Here is a 15,445-nt window from a genome sequence, read left to right as displayed (position 1 = left end):
ATTGTATTTTGGTAAAACAAAATTGAATTATTGGAGGAAATTCATTGAAGGATTCTAAGGAAGATAGAGGACAGCATTATGCGGGCACTGGCATAATCTTCTGATCTCCTTAAATGTAAGGGCAGTGCCAGAGTACTAAATAATGCTAAAGTTTACACCCTTGTCCAAAAGAGGGTGTAGGAATAAAATTAGCAACCAGAAACCAATCAGTTTAACCTTGATGATAACCTGGGGCAAAACTGATAGTGACTTGAACAAGTGTGGATTGCTGAGGAAAAGCCAGCTCAGATTTGTTAAAAGCAAATTCTATTTAACTGAATTGACAAAGTTGCATGCACAAACAAAAATTTAAATTGCTGGAAAAACTCAGCAAGTCTGGCAGCATCTGTGATGAGAAATCAGAGTTAACGTTTTGGATCTGGTGACCCTTCTTTAGAATTTGAGACAAAGATACATAGAAGATTGATGAGAGTAATGTTGAAGCTATGTGTGTGGACTTAGAAAATGTATTTGATAAAGCAACACATTATAGCCTTGTCAGAAAAGAAGAAACCACTGGCTCAAAATTGACTGTGGTAGTGTGGATATGAACTTGTTTGAGTAATAAGAAATGATGAGGAATGTGCATGGTTGTTTTTTGAACTGGAGATGCTATTCATTGTGGTTTCCCAGGGGTTGGTATGACGACCATTTACTTTTCTTAATCTTATATTGATGACCTATACTTTGCCATATAGCCCGTAATCTTAAAGTTTGCAAGTGAGACAGCATTTCAAACTCTTGTGAACTATGAAGAGAGTAGGGATCGTCTTCAATTGTGTTTTTTAGAAGGGAGTTGGATGAGCACCTGTGGAGCTGTGGTGGAGAAGCAGAGCAATGGGATTAGCTGAATTGCTCGTGCACTAAACCAACATGGGTACAAAAGGCCAAATAGCTGCCAGTTCTGCTGTAAGAATTGGGTATTTTTAAGATTGTAAATGCTTTGGGAGCTGCTATGTTCTAGTAATCTGAAAGCTGCTGATGGTTTGTGTGTTAAGTTAAACAAAAGAAGACTGATGTGAAACAACTCTAAAGTTAAAAAGATCGCAACATCAGGGTATATCCAACAGGTTTAATTGAAAGCACTACCTTTGGAGTGCTGCTCCTTCATCAGCCCCTGTGACCTGGACTGTAACCTGGTGTTTTGTGATTTTTAATTCTGTATACCCCAGTCCAACATTGACATCTTCAAATCATGAAGCAACTTGACTTCTATTTTGTTGAATGAGGAGAAAGTGAGCAGTTTATTTTTGATCTTTCTATATTTTATTCTGTCATTAGATGAAGTGAAAATGGCACTTTTTATTTCATTTATCAAACACCTGGAAGTGCATTCTTGCTTCCAGCTCTGATTGCTTTGTAAGGATATTGAGGAAGAGAGTAATTTGTGTTGTATTGCAATAAACTAGCAGGGCTGGGACAGAAAGTGCATCTGTAAATTAGTTTGCTAAGAAATCAATCTTTTTTCCTTCTAAAGAAGAGTTTTTATTTTATGCTGAAGTATGTGCCCACTGGGTTAAAGCAGTGATTATATTTTGAGATGCTGCGTTAGATCATAATCTATTCTCAGGTGTTAAATAAGTTTAAATTCATAAGACCATAAGATACAGGAGAATAGTTAAGCTTTGGAGAAGTGTGTACTTCATGGTAATGTGTGCAGAAGGCACCTCCCAAACTAATGATTATTGCTATCATGAGAGGAGAGGAAAAGCAACTTTGTTTCTGTTCTTATTTTTCCTATCTTAAGCAAAAATCAAGCAATGAACAGAACCAGTGGCCACTTGAATAATGTGCTGGAGGATATGGTATTGTAGAACTTTACTCCTTTAGTGAAATCAGAGTCATAGAGATATGGAGCACAGTAACAGACCCTTCTGTCAAACTCATCCATGCTGACCAGATATCCTAAACTAACCTAGTCCTATTAGCCAGCGTTTAACCCATATCCCTCTAAACCCTTCCTATTCATGAACTTATCCAGGTGCCTTTTAAGTGTTGTAATCGCACCATCCTCCTCCACATCCTCAGGCAGTTCAGTAAATACATTCACCATCCTCTGTGTGATGGTGCATGTATTTAATGTCCCTTCAGTCCCTTTTAAATTTTTTCCCTCCCAGTTTACCTATACCCCTTATGGGGAAACTCTGGGGAAAAGGCCTTGATTCTTCAGCCTATCTACCCCTCATGATTTTATAAACCTCTTTAAGGTGCCCCTTGGCCTCTGACACTCCATGGAAAGTAGCCCCAGCTTATTCGGCCTCTCCCTGTAGCTCAACCCCTCCAATCCAGGCAACGTAATTGTAAATCTTTTCTGAACCCTTTCAGGTATCTTAAGAAGTGAAAGAGAATATCCTTGCGAGAAATAATATTGTTTTGTAGATAAGTAGATTTTAAATTAAATCACAGTGAGTAGTTAGGGTATGGAGTCCACCGCTGGTAATGTGGTGAGGGCAAGTTCAATTGAGGGATTCAAGAGGACATTGGATGATTATTTGCATAGAAATGGTGTGCAGAAATATGGAGAAAAGGCAGGAGGTCAGTACAGTGGAATAGAAGTGTTGCTGACATAGGCTGAATGGCCTCCTATGCTGTAACAATTCTATAACTTTGTGAAAGTTAAGCAGAAATGCAAGCTATGAGAAGGACAATAAGAGGCTGCAAAGAGATTTGAATAGATTAAATAAATGGGCAATAAGTTGAAAAATGGAATGTAGCAAGGAAAACTGAAATTGTTCACTTTAAGAATAGAGAAGCAGAATATTGTTTAGAAGGTGTAAAATGTGTACAGAGAGGTGTGCTTATACTAACATTCAGTTAAAGTTAGAAATTAGAAAAACAAAAGGTGTGTTAGCTTCTCTGGCAAAAGGATTGGAGTAAAAGAATAAAAAAGCCTTGCTACAGTTGTGTGGGGTTTTGGTGATATCATTTAAGAAAAATTAACCTACTTTTCTAATCAATCTATTCAGAGATGTTACTACACACCTCTGGAACATAGAACATAGAAGAGTACAGCACCATTCAGGCCCTGCGGCCCATGATGCTGTGCCAAGCATTTCTCTTAATCTAAGATCAACCTAAGCTACACATCCCTCAATTTACTGCCATCCATGTGCTTACCATACAGTTGCTTAACTGTCCCTAATGTCTCTGACTCTCTTACCATCGCTGGCCGTACATTCCATGCACCCACCACACTCTGCGTAAAGAACCTGTCTCTGATGTCTCCCCATACCTTACTTCAATCCTTGAAAATTATGACCCCTCGTGACAGCCATTTCTGCCATGGAGAGGAGTCTCTGGCTATCTACTTTATCCATGCCTCTTGTTACCTTGTACATGTCTATCAAGTCACCTTGCTTCCTTAGTCTCTCCAGTGTGAAAAGCCCTAGCTCACTCAACCTCTCTTCATAAGACAAGCCCTCCAATCCAGGCAACATCCTGGTAAATTTCCTCTGCACCTTTCAAAAGCAACATGTGATTGTAGGTAACTGGACACAGTATTCCAAGTGTGTTCTTACCACGGCTTTATAGAGCTGCAGCATAACCTTGCGGCTCTTAAACTCAAATCCCTCTGTTAATGAAAGCCAAAACACCATACGCCTCCTTAACAACCCTATCAACTTAGGTAGCAACTTTGATGGACCTGTGTACGTGGGCCCCAAGATCCTACTGTTTTACTTAAACCCAGATCTCCTTGTCAAGGGGTACGGGCACTATCACTGTGCCATACAAGGGCCCAAAAATGCCAGTGGCATTTGGAAACCAATATTTTCACTACATAGAAAGCAGGGCAGTCAGCAGCTGTACATATTGCTGTTGGCAGGATGTCTGAACACACTGGAGCACGGAGTATCAACAGTGTTCAGACTGTACCATGCCTGGAATGTTCTGTGAAGTTTTGTTTTCATTGGAGGCAGTACAGGTTTATAAAATCAAGAAGAGCATGCATTGGGTGAATAGCCAAGGTATTTTTTTTCCCCCAAGATCAGGGAGTCCAAAACTAGAAGGCATAGGGTGAGATGGGCCAGATATGAAAGAGACCTGAGGGGTGTCACTTTTTCACACAGAAAATAGTGCTTGTATGGAATGAGCTGTTAAAGGAGATGGTAGAAGTGGGTACAATTGCAACATTTAACTGGATGAGGACATGAATAGGAAGGGTCTAGAGGGATATGGGCCCAATGCTGCCAAATTGATTTATATCAGTTTATGATTTCTGGTCAGTGAGGACAAGTTTGACCACAGGGTCTGTTTCCATGCTGTATAACTCTGGCTGGTTTCTAGGTAAAAGGTCCTGCTACAAGATGCTGAGTAAACTGAGTCTATATTTTCTGAAGTTTAGGAGCATAAGAATTGATCTGATTGAGTTGAATTTAGCTTTTGTTGTCACATGAACTCAAATGAGTACAGTGAAGAGTTTGTAAGTCGTCACTTTCAGCGGAATCTTAGATATAAAAGGTGCCTTGGTACAATCCTTAGTTACAGAATAGAGAAACAAAGAAAAAAAATGTTGAATTTCAGCTAACATTCAAGATTAGGAAAGGTCTTGATAGCCTAAACTGAGACATGTCTCTCGTGGCTGGGGGATTGAGGACAAGGGGGCATAATTTCAGGATGAGGGATTGTTGATTTAGGACTGAGATGAGATACCGCTCCATTCAAAAGGTCATGATTCTTTGAAACGCTCTATCCTCAAAGATTGTGGATGCTCCTTCATTGAATATATTTAAGATGTGGGTGTGCCAGTGTTGGCTTGGGGGTGGACAGAGTCAGATGTCACATGATACCAGGTTACAGTCTAACAAGTGATGGAGGACCAGTGTTCCAAAAGCTTGTGATTCCAAATAAACATATAGGACTCTAACCTTGCGTCGTAGGACTTCTGAATATATTCAAGACTGAGAAACACACATTGTTGGATCTCCCTTGAAAAATAAGGGATCGAATTGAGTGAGTTGGAAAGTGAAGTTGAAGCTGAGGACCAGTCAAGACCATGTTGAATGCTGGAGCATTCCTGATGGGTCATAGATTCTTTTCCTGCCCTTACTTTTTCAGCTCATTTCTTTATTTTTCATGAGACGTGGATGATGTTGGCAAGGCCAATGCATGTTGCCCATCCTAATTGCCCTTGAGATAAGTGGTTTGATAGACCATTTCAGAAGATAGAGGGGATAGTGCTGTGGGGATAGTCACAAAGGTGAAATCTAGGCTAAATTTCTGACCTGAAAGGCTTTAATAGAACATAGAACGTTATAACGCAGTACAGGCCCTTCAGCCCACAATGTTGCACCAACCTGTGAAACCAATTTGAAGCCTACCTGTCATACACCATTCCATTTCATCCATATGTTTATCCAATGAACATTTAAATACCCTTAAAGTTGGGAGTCTACTACTGATGCACGCAGGGCATTCCATGCTCCTACTACTCTTAGAGTAAAGAAACTACCTCTAACATCTGTTGTATATCTATCACCCCTCAATTTAAAGCTGTGTCCCCTGGTGCTAGCCATCACCATCCGCGGAAAAAGGCTCACTGTCTCTCCCCCCCCCCATCTAACCCTCTGATTAACTCTTATGTGTCAATTAAGACACCTCTCAACCACCTTCTCTCTAACAAAAACAGCCTCAAGTCCCCTCAGCCTTTCCTCATAAGACCTTCGCTCCAAACCAGGCAACATCCTAGTAAATCTCCTCTGAACCTTTTCCAAAACTTCCATATCCTTCCTGTAATGTGGTTACCAGAACTGTGCACAGTACTCCAAGTGTGGTCGCACCAGAGTTTTCTACTACTGCAACGTGACCTCATGGCTCTGAAGCTCAATCCCCCTACCAATAAAAGCTAACACACACATGCCTTCTTAACAACCCTGTCAACTTTGCAGGGATCTAGGTATGTGGGCACAGATCTCTGTGCTCATTTACACTACCAAGAATGTGACTATTCCCCCAATACTCGTTATTCCTGTTGCTTCTTTCAAACTGAATCACCTCACACTTCTCCACATTAAACTCCATTTGCCACCTCTCAGCCCAGCTCTGCAGCTTACCTACGTCCCTCTGTAACCTGCACATCCTTCAGCACTATCCACAACTCCGACTCCACAAATTTACTAACCCATCCTTCTATGCCCTCATATAAGTCATTTATAAAAATAACAAACAGCAGGGGCCCCAAAACAGATCCTTGTAGTATACCACGAGTAACTGAACTCCAGGATAGACATTTCCCATTAACCACCTTTAAGCTAGCCAGTTTCTGCCCCAAGCCTCTAAATCACCCTCAATCTCATGCCACCTTATTTTTTTTTTAGATTACTTACAATGTGGAAACAGGCCCTTCGGCCCAACAAGTTCACACCGACCCACCAAAGCACAACCCACCCATACCCCTACATTTACCCCTTACCTAACACTACGGGCAATTTAGCATGGCCAGTTCACCTGATCTGCATATCTTTGAACTGTGGGAGGAAACTGGAGCAGACATGGGGATAACATGCAAACTCCACACAGTCAGTCGCCTGAGATAGGGATTGAACCCGGGTCTCAGGCGCTGTGAGGCAGCAGTGCTAACTACTGTGCCACCGTGCCGCCCCACGGTAGGCTATTTTGTGCAGTAGCCTACCGTGGGGAACCTTATCAAAAATCAACGCTTTACCCTCATCCACCTGTTTGGTCACCTTCTCGAAGAACTCAGTAAGGCTTGTGAGGCACAAACTACCCATCACAAGACACTGTTAATTATCCCTAATCAACTTATTCCTCTAAATGATCATAAATCCTATCTCTTACACCTTTTCCAACACTTTACCCATAACTGAAGTAAGGGTCACTGGTCTATAATTACCAGGGTTGTCTCTACTCCCTTTCTTGAACAAGGGAACAACATTTGCTATTCTCCAGTCTTATGGCACTATTCCTGTAGACAATGATGACATGAAGATCAAAGGCAAAGGCCTCCTCCCTGGCTTCCCAGAGAATCCTAGGATAAATCCCATCTTGCCCAGGGGACTTATCTGTTTTCCTATTTTACAGAATTGTTAACACCTCCTCCTTGTGAACCTTGATCCCGCCTAGTCTAGTAGCCTGTATCCCAGTATTCTCCTCAACAACATTGTCTTTTTCCAGTGTGAATACTGACCAAAAGTATTCATTTAGTGCTTCCCCTATTTCTTTAGACTCCACGCACAACTTTCCACTCCTGTTCTTGATTGGTCCTAATCTTACTCAAGTCATTCTTTTATTCCTGATATACTTATAGAAAGCTTTAGCAGTTTCTGTGATCCTATCTGCCAATGACTTCTCATGACCCTGGCTGCTCTTAGCTCTTTGTTTAGGTCTTTCCTGACTAACCTGTAACTTTCAAGCACCCTAACTGAGCCATCAATCCTCATCCTAACATAAGTCACCTCCTTCCTCTTTACAGGAGTTTCAACCTCTTTAATAAACCACGGCTCCCTCGCTCAACCACTTCCTGCCTGCCTGACAGGTACATACTTATCAAGGACATGCAGTAGCCGCTCCTTGAAAAAGCCCGCAATTTGATTATGCCTATCCACTGCAGTTTCCTTTCCCATGACGTGCATCCTGAATCTTGCCTCATCACATTATAATTGTCTTTCCCCAGCAATAACATTTTGCCCGCATTATAGACCTATCCCTTTCCATCGCTAAAGTAAATATAATCAAATTGTGGTAACTATCACCAAAGTGTTTCCCTACCTCCAAATCGAACACCTGGCCGGTTTCATTACCCAGAACCAAGTCCAATGTGGCGTCACCCCTTGTTGGCTTGTAAACATACTATGTCAGGAAACCCTCCTACACACACTGGACAAAAACTGACCCATCTAAAGTACTCGAACTGTAATATTTCCAGTCAATATTTGGAAAGTTAAAGTCCCCCATGACAACTGCCATGTTACTCACTCCTATCGAGAATTATCTTTGTTGTCCTTTCCTCTATATCTCTGGAATTATTCAGAGGTCTATAGTTGAGGATTCATCTACAGGCTATACTACCTCGGTAGATGAATCCTCAAACACCTTTTCTGCTACATAATACTAACAATGGCACTCCTTCCCCTCTTTTACCACCACCTCTGTTCTTACTGAAGCATCTAAATTCCAGAATCTGCAACAATCATTCATGTCCTGGCTCTATCCATGTCTCCAAAATGGCCACAACATTGAAGTCCCAGGTACCAACCCATGCTGCAAGTTCACCCATCTTTTTGCAAATGCTCCTGGCATTAAAGTAGACACACTTCAAACCACCTTCCTGCTTGCCAGTGAACTTTTGCGACCATGAAACTTCGTTTCTGATCTTGCTACTCATAACCTACAAGACACTGTAACTACAATTTAGGTTCCCATCCCCCTAATGAATTAGTTTAAACCCACCCAAAGACCATTAGCAAATTCCACTCCCCAGGTTCAGGTGTAGACCATCCTGTTGGTAGAGGTTCCACCTATCCCAGAATAAGCGTCAATTATCCAGTTATCTGAAACCCTCCCTCCTGCCCCATTCCTGTAGCCACATGTTCAACTCCTCTCTCTCCTTATTCCTTACCTCGCTAGCATGTGCTACGGGCAACACACTAGAGATAACAACTGTCTGTTCTAGCATTAAGCTTCCACCCTAGCTCCCTGATTTTCCATCTTTACCTATGTCATTGGTGTCTATGTGGACCACGACTTGGGGCTGCTCCCTGTCCCCCAAGGATCCCAAAAACATGATCCGAGACATCACGAACCCTGGCACCTAGGAGGCAACACACCAACCGTGAGTCTCTCTCATTCCCACAGAACCTCCTATCTGTCCCCCTAACTATGGAGTCCCCAGTGACTAAGCTCTGCTCCTCTTCCATCTTTCCTTCTGAACAACAGGGACAGACACTGTGTCTGAGACCCGAGGTCCACTGCTTACCCCTGTTAAATCGTGTCTCCTCCCTCCCTCCCTCTCCCCCCGCCCCAAACAGTATCCAAAACAGTATATTTGTTATTCAGGGGAATGCCCACAGGGGTTTCCTTGCACTGCCTGTCACTTCCCTTTCCATCCTCTGACTGTAAACCATTCGCCTTTTTCTTTTACCTGAGGTATGATTACTCCTCTCAATAACCTCCTCCGCCTCCTGAATGATCTAAAGTTCCTCCAGCTCCAGTTCCCTAACACAGTTCTCAAGGCGCTGGAGTTGTGTGCACTTCCTGTAGGTGATGTCAGCAGGGACTTTTCCCACATTCTGCAGGAAGACCGTTCAACTGCCCTAACTGCCATACCCACTGTTATAAATTCCCAAAGGACTGTCGCAAAATAAAGAATAAAAAAAAAACTAGTTACCTGACCAATCCAGCGCACAGAACCTTTTTATTGGTTAGAGGAGGAGGATGGGTGGAGACACTACCTATGTAGTCTTTCAGGTAACACAACCACTCAAAGATATTACTTCACTGAGCAGTCCCATGTCCTCTCCTGCTCAGCGTGCGCTCCGCCTCTTCATGAGAGAATTTTTTAACTCAGTGATTTACCTTCCTGTCAGCCCCTGGTCAATGCTCTTGTCCATTTTTGTTTCAGCAGCAGAAAGGAGGGTGAACCAAATGGGTTTTTACGAATTGATGATGCTATTACTGAGACTAGTGGTAGTGAGAATTGAATTCATGTATCTACAGCATTAGTCTTGGCCTTTAGGTTGCTAGTGCAGTGACATTGACAATATGTCATATTCCTATTAATTTGCACTGTCAGACTTCCTGTCTAATCTGACCTAATTGAGCTTCAGGTTTCACTATTATGGAGGCAAACACCTCTTTTCACCCGGTTTCAATCTCCTCCATTGGCTGCAACAAAAAAATTTGTTAATAAAAGCAAAATGCTGTAGATGGTGGAAATCTGAAAAGAAAGGAGAAACTCAGCAGATCTGGCCGTATCTGTAAAGAAACATATAGTGGTAACATTTCATTTAAATCCAATATCTGCCAGACCTGCTGAGTACCTTCAACATTTTCTATTTGTTCAATGTTTTATGTTCTATTTGGTCTGTGACTGTACCTTTCTCCAATAAAACTGTAGTTACCTAACGTCCACTGTATCAGTCAATAAGCCAGTGAACAGGATTTTTTTGAATGAAAGATCAATTTTGTTATCTGCTCACTCTGAGAAAAACTATAAAGATGCAGTGTCAAGCATGTGTGCATACTTTTACACATATGCACGAGCACACATTCAGAGTTGGAGGGATAATGTCCATGACACAAGGAGATTTAAAAAGTTCATAGTTTAAAATTCTTAGGATGTCCTTTTAAGGTGATACTGTTTTAACCTGACACCATGGTTGTCTAATTGATATTTTGTGGATTCAGTGCTTGCGAATATTGCAGTTTTTTTTTGTTGTACTAATTTATTTTATCAGTCTGTCACTGGGCATTTTTCTTTTTTGGAGAGGCTGGTTAAGTGTTTTCTCCAGCTGGTTCCAGTCACAAATTGATTTCCTGAGCACTGTGTCCTGAAGGCTATAAAATGCCAAGCTGAAAATGAGATCCAATAGGAGAAAGTGAGGGCTACAGATGCTAGAGATCAGAGTCGAGAGTGTGTTGCTGGCAAAGCACAGCAGGTCAGGTAGCATCCAAGGAGCAGAATCGACATTTCGGGCATAAGCCCTTCATCAGGATTGAGACTTGTAGGCTGGGGCTAAGAGATAAATTGGGGTGGAGTGGATAGCTGAGAAAACGACAGGTGGATGAAAGTGAGAGAGACGGTGATAGGTCAGAAGGGGGAATGATGGGCAGGTCTGAAGGGCAGTGCCGAGTTGACCTTTCCTCCAAACCAAAGGGGTAGCCATGGGCCCCCGCATGGGACCCAGCTATGCCTGCCTGTTTGTCGGATATGTGAAACAGTCCATCACCAGCAGTAACACTGACACCACCCCCCCATCTGTTCCTCCGCTACATCGATGACTGTATTGGCACTGCCTCGTGCTCCCACGAGGGGGTTAAAGAGTTTATCAACACCTTCCACCCTGACCTCAAATTCACCTGGACCATCTCGGACGTCTCCCTCCCCTTCCTGGACCTCTCCATCATCGTCTCTGGTGATCGAGTAGCCACAGACAATATACCACAAGCCCACCGACTTCCACAGCAACCTAGACTACACCTCCTCCCACCCTACCTCCTGTAAAAATGCCATCCCTTATTCCAAATTCTCCACCGCATCTGTTCCCAGGATGACCAATTCCACCTCAAAGTCCCAGAGAGCCTCCTTTCATGATCGTAATTTCCCTTCCCACGTGGTTGATGATGCCCTCCAACACATCTCCTCCACTCATGCACCACTGCCCTTGAACCGCACCTCTCCCAATGCAACAAGGACAGAAACGCCTTGGTCCTCACCTTCCACCCTAACAACCTCCGCATACATCGCATCATCTTCTGCCACCTCCAGCGCCTCCAAACGGACCTCACCACCAAAGACTTATTTCCCTTGCCACCCTTATTGGCGTTATGGACAGACCATTCCCTCCGCGACGCCCTCGTCAGCTCCATTCCCCCCAACAGCCCACACCAATTCCTGGCACCTTTCCCTGCCACCGCAAGAAGTGATAAACCTGCACCCATACCACTCCCCTCACCTCCGTCCAAGGCCCTAAGGGATCCTTCCACACCCGTCAGATATTTATTTGTACCTCCACCAATGTCATCTACTGCATCTGTTGCACCCGGTGTGGTCTCCCCTATACTGGGGCGACAGGACGCCTTCTTGTGGATCATTTCAGAGAACATCTTTGCGACACCCGCATTCACCAACCCCACCACCCCGTAGCTGAATACTTCAACACCCCCTCCCACTTCGTCAACGACATGCAGGTCCTGGGCCGCCTCCATCACCAAACCTATTACCCACGCCTGGAGGAAGAATGCTTTGTATTCCGCCATTGGACCCTGCAACCACATGGGATCAATGTGGATTTCAATTGCTTCCTCATTTCCCCTCCCCTCACACTATCCCAGTCCCAAGCCTCTAATCCGGCACTGCCCTCCTGACCTGACTATCACTCCCCCTCTGACCTATCACCTATGCCCTCACCTCCATCCACCTATCGCTTTCTCAGCAGCCCACCCCACCCCCTCCCATTTATCTCTCAGCTCTGGCCCACTCTCCTTATTCCTGGTGACGGGCTTATGCCTGAAATGTCGATGCTGCCTGACCTGTGTTTCCCCAGAACATACACACAACTGAAAATGAGATCTGAAGAAAAGTATAAATTCTGTTTCTCTTTCCATAAATGCTGCTACATCTGAATTTCTCCAGCATTTTCTGTTTTTATATTTTAGATGTACAGCTTTGTTGGAGAGGATAGCACAGATATATTTCAATTTCTTATTATTTAAAGATGCAAGCGAGCAACATTCATTCTAAAATTTGCAGAAAATATGTTTGGGAGCAACAAGAAGTTTTGGTCTCGTTCTATTCTTCACTCCTGCTTAATTTCCACCACCCTCCTTACGGTATCTTATGCTTTAAGCCAATTATGCTATTTGCAAACTGAGATCTGGCTGTGCATGGGATTCTCCTTGAAGCTGCTAGCTCCTCATTCCAGGCAAGGCTGTTCACCTCATGTACTGTAGTATTCCTTATATTTATATCAATACATGGATCATTAAATACAGCTTGCCAGTATAGTGTCTGCAAACTCTCTTCAACATGCTCATTCTAGGCTTGTTTTCTCTTGTGGTCAGTTACATCATGATTTACATAAATCACATTATATAACACTCGCCCAACTTGTCAGTCTGTAATTGCCCCACTTTAGGCCACTAAGTGAGCTCTTAATTACTTTTAAGGGAAATCTCCCACTCAGCCTGCATTTTCAGAGGAGTTCAAGAGCTATAGGGGATGGGGAGGCCCTCAAATTAACACTGCTCAGCTCATCGTGCAGGTCACCTCAATTAGCATTGGGCATCCCCACATCATCACCACAATGCCTCCCCGTGAATACTCCATCCCTCCTTGTCTCTTCGTTGACACCCCCACATTTTTAGGTCCTTCAATTTCTTCCCTGCTCTGAGACTTCCCGCATGTACCTGGTCCTGAACTTCAGGATTTGAATCGATGGACTGTATATAGAGTCTCAAACCGAAACAAAAATTACTGGAAAAGCTCAGCAGGTCTGGCAGCACCTGTGGATGGAAATCAGAGTAAATGTTTTGGATTGAGTGACCCTTCCTGGTATTGCTGAGCAGTGAAGTGTCCAACATCCAAAAAATATGGTGCTGTGTGCGCAAACTGACCTGTGTTTGGCTGCAGAATGATGATGTAGGTCCTTCAAAAGAAGAATCTGATTAAAATGAAACGTTGTGATGTTTGTTATTACCTGTGCTATGCCAAATCCTTTAATCTTTTCTCCAATGACAAGTTTGTGCTTTTTGCTAACTTGCTCTTGTTTAGTAAGTGTAGATAGCCGTTTATATTTGTCTGTTTAAACTATTTAATTTTGTGGTGGATTATCTTGCTCAATCAATTGTGCTGCAATACTGTCAAGTTGATGTCGTGTAAGTAATAAGACTTTCCTGTTTCATCATATTTTTAAGATTGAGACTAATTAAACATCACAGGTTATTTATTGCACAATTTTTTGAAAAAAAACTCAGTTGATATAAATTGATTATTTGGGCTCCTGCCTATTTAGTTTTCCATTAAAACATTTAGATCTCAAGACAGTTTCCTAAAGAGGGAATACAAAATGTATGTTTGGAATGAGGGTGTGCATCTTAATTGTGTAGAACTTACTGGTCATTCAGGAGGTCAAAGTTTCTTCACTGGACATCAAGCAGATTAGATGACCATTACATCTCGCTCTACTTGAGGGACTGCTACGTACAGCCTGCTGGCACCTTCCATCTAGATGAGGAGATGGACATGCAGCAATCTGCTTTAGATGGTGTGTCGTCTTGAGCTGCACCTTCGCTTGGCCCTTGTTGTCAAACTGCTATAGCCACGCCCTGTCCTCTGTCTAGAGTGTAGACTATGCATTCTGTTTGTAATGGCATGTGACTTTGGGCAGAAGTATGAACCGAGATTCCAGGTTTTTGGGAGAGCTTGAGGCTTTCACATGGAAAGAACATTAGTTTGGTAAAAGATAAAAGAAACACTGAATACATTTAGTCATAGTAAATTTTCATTTCTGTTTAAGCCATTGTTTTGACAACTTATCAAAAAAAATCAATTTATTTGTGGGAACCTGGTGGTGCCATTAAATAATCTTGAGGTGCTATTGTGTGCCACAATCTGTTAACGATAAAAATATACTCTACCAAATTTAGGTTCTTCTATTGACTAAAGGACTTTATGAAGATCCTAGAGATTTCACTATGATAGTTTTAAGAATATGAGTTCAGTAAATATTTTCATTTGTGCATTAGCAGCTGAGAACAAATACCTTGAAAGTTGCTAAATTATTTTAAGAAGTTTTCACATTCAGCATTACAAGTCTGGCCTACATATGATCCAGGTTTCACATTATGCAGTTAACTCGGGCTAGGGTCGGAATATAGATATAAAAATTGAAATTGCTGGAAAAGCTCAGAAGATCTGGCAGCATCTGTGGAGAGAAATCAGCGTTAACGCTTTGGGTCCAGTGATCCTTGCTCAGAATGTTCTGGTTTACAGCATCCGCAGTTCTTTTGGTTTTTATTGGATAATAGATGCTGGCTTGTTGGAGTTGACCACATTCCAAGGCTAGATTAAAAAAAAAGAGCTTTTGCTGAAACTAGTGACTCTGATTGTAAATTTTATATTACCATATATATGTTAACTACATTCGAATGGATAACTGAGAAATACTTGTTGAGGATGATATCACTTCATGTGCGCAACTTTCCTTTATTGCACAACTGAATGGATTGACTTGCATAGTTCTTTTGCGTATTTAGTCATGGCCAGAGAAGCTCAAGCAGTGGTTTCACTTGAGCCTTGCACCATTACTCCTGCTTGGCCTCAACCATCACCTTATGAATGTGTGGCCTAACTTTACACACATTTCACATGTACACTCCATTCTACCTCACCACCACCATTCATACCTCCTTCATTTCCCTGTTGTCAGATACCTTGACTGGTATTCAGTCCTGAATGTGAAGATACTTTCATGAGTTAAATATTAGGAAACTTACAGCCCGTTTCTTTGCTTCCCATCATGAGTTCTGTATCAAGCCAATGTTGGCCAGTTTCCTATCTGCCCTAGAACTAATCTCATCCAAAACGCTGTTTACAAAATCTTAACTTGCACCAAGCCCTGTTCATTCTTTATACCTGTGTTCATAGACGTTTATTAGATTTGCGATCTGTGGTATGTTGTGTTAAAATCTCTGATATGCTATCTTTGTAACCTCCTACAGCCTTCCAAGA

The 15,445-nt window shown here is 42.5% G+C and overlaps 1 protein-coding gene across 3 annotated transcripts in view; it reads left to right on the top strand.

Moving 5' to 3' along the window:
- Nucleotides 1-15,445, top strand: part of chd1 (chromodomain helicase DNA binding protein 1) — a 196,167-nt gene that overhangs the window by 63,698 nt on the left and 117,024 nt on the right. The gene's annotated exons all lie outside the window — the stretch shown is intronic.

The sequence above is a fragment of the Hemiscyllium ocellatum genome, chromosome 2 (genome assembly GCF_020745735.1).
Source record: "Hemiscyllium ocellatum isolate sHemOce1 chromosome 2, sHemOce1.pat.X.cur, whole genome shotgun sequence".
Taxonomy (NCBI): Eukaryota; Metazoa; Chordata; class Chondrichthyes; order Orectolobiformes; family Hemiscylliidae; genus Hemiscyllium; species Hemiscyllium ocellatum.
Note: the sequence above shows the minus strand (reverse complement) of the source record. Positions and strands in the feature narration are given on the sequence as shown.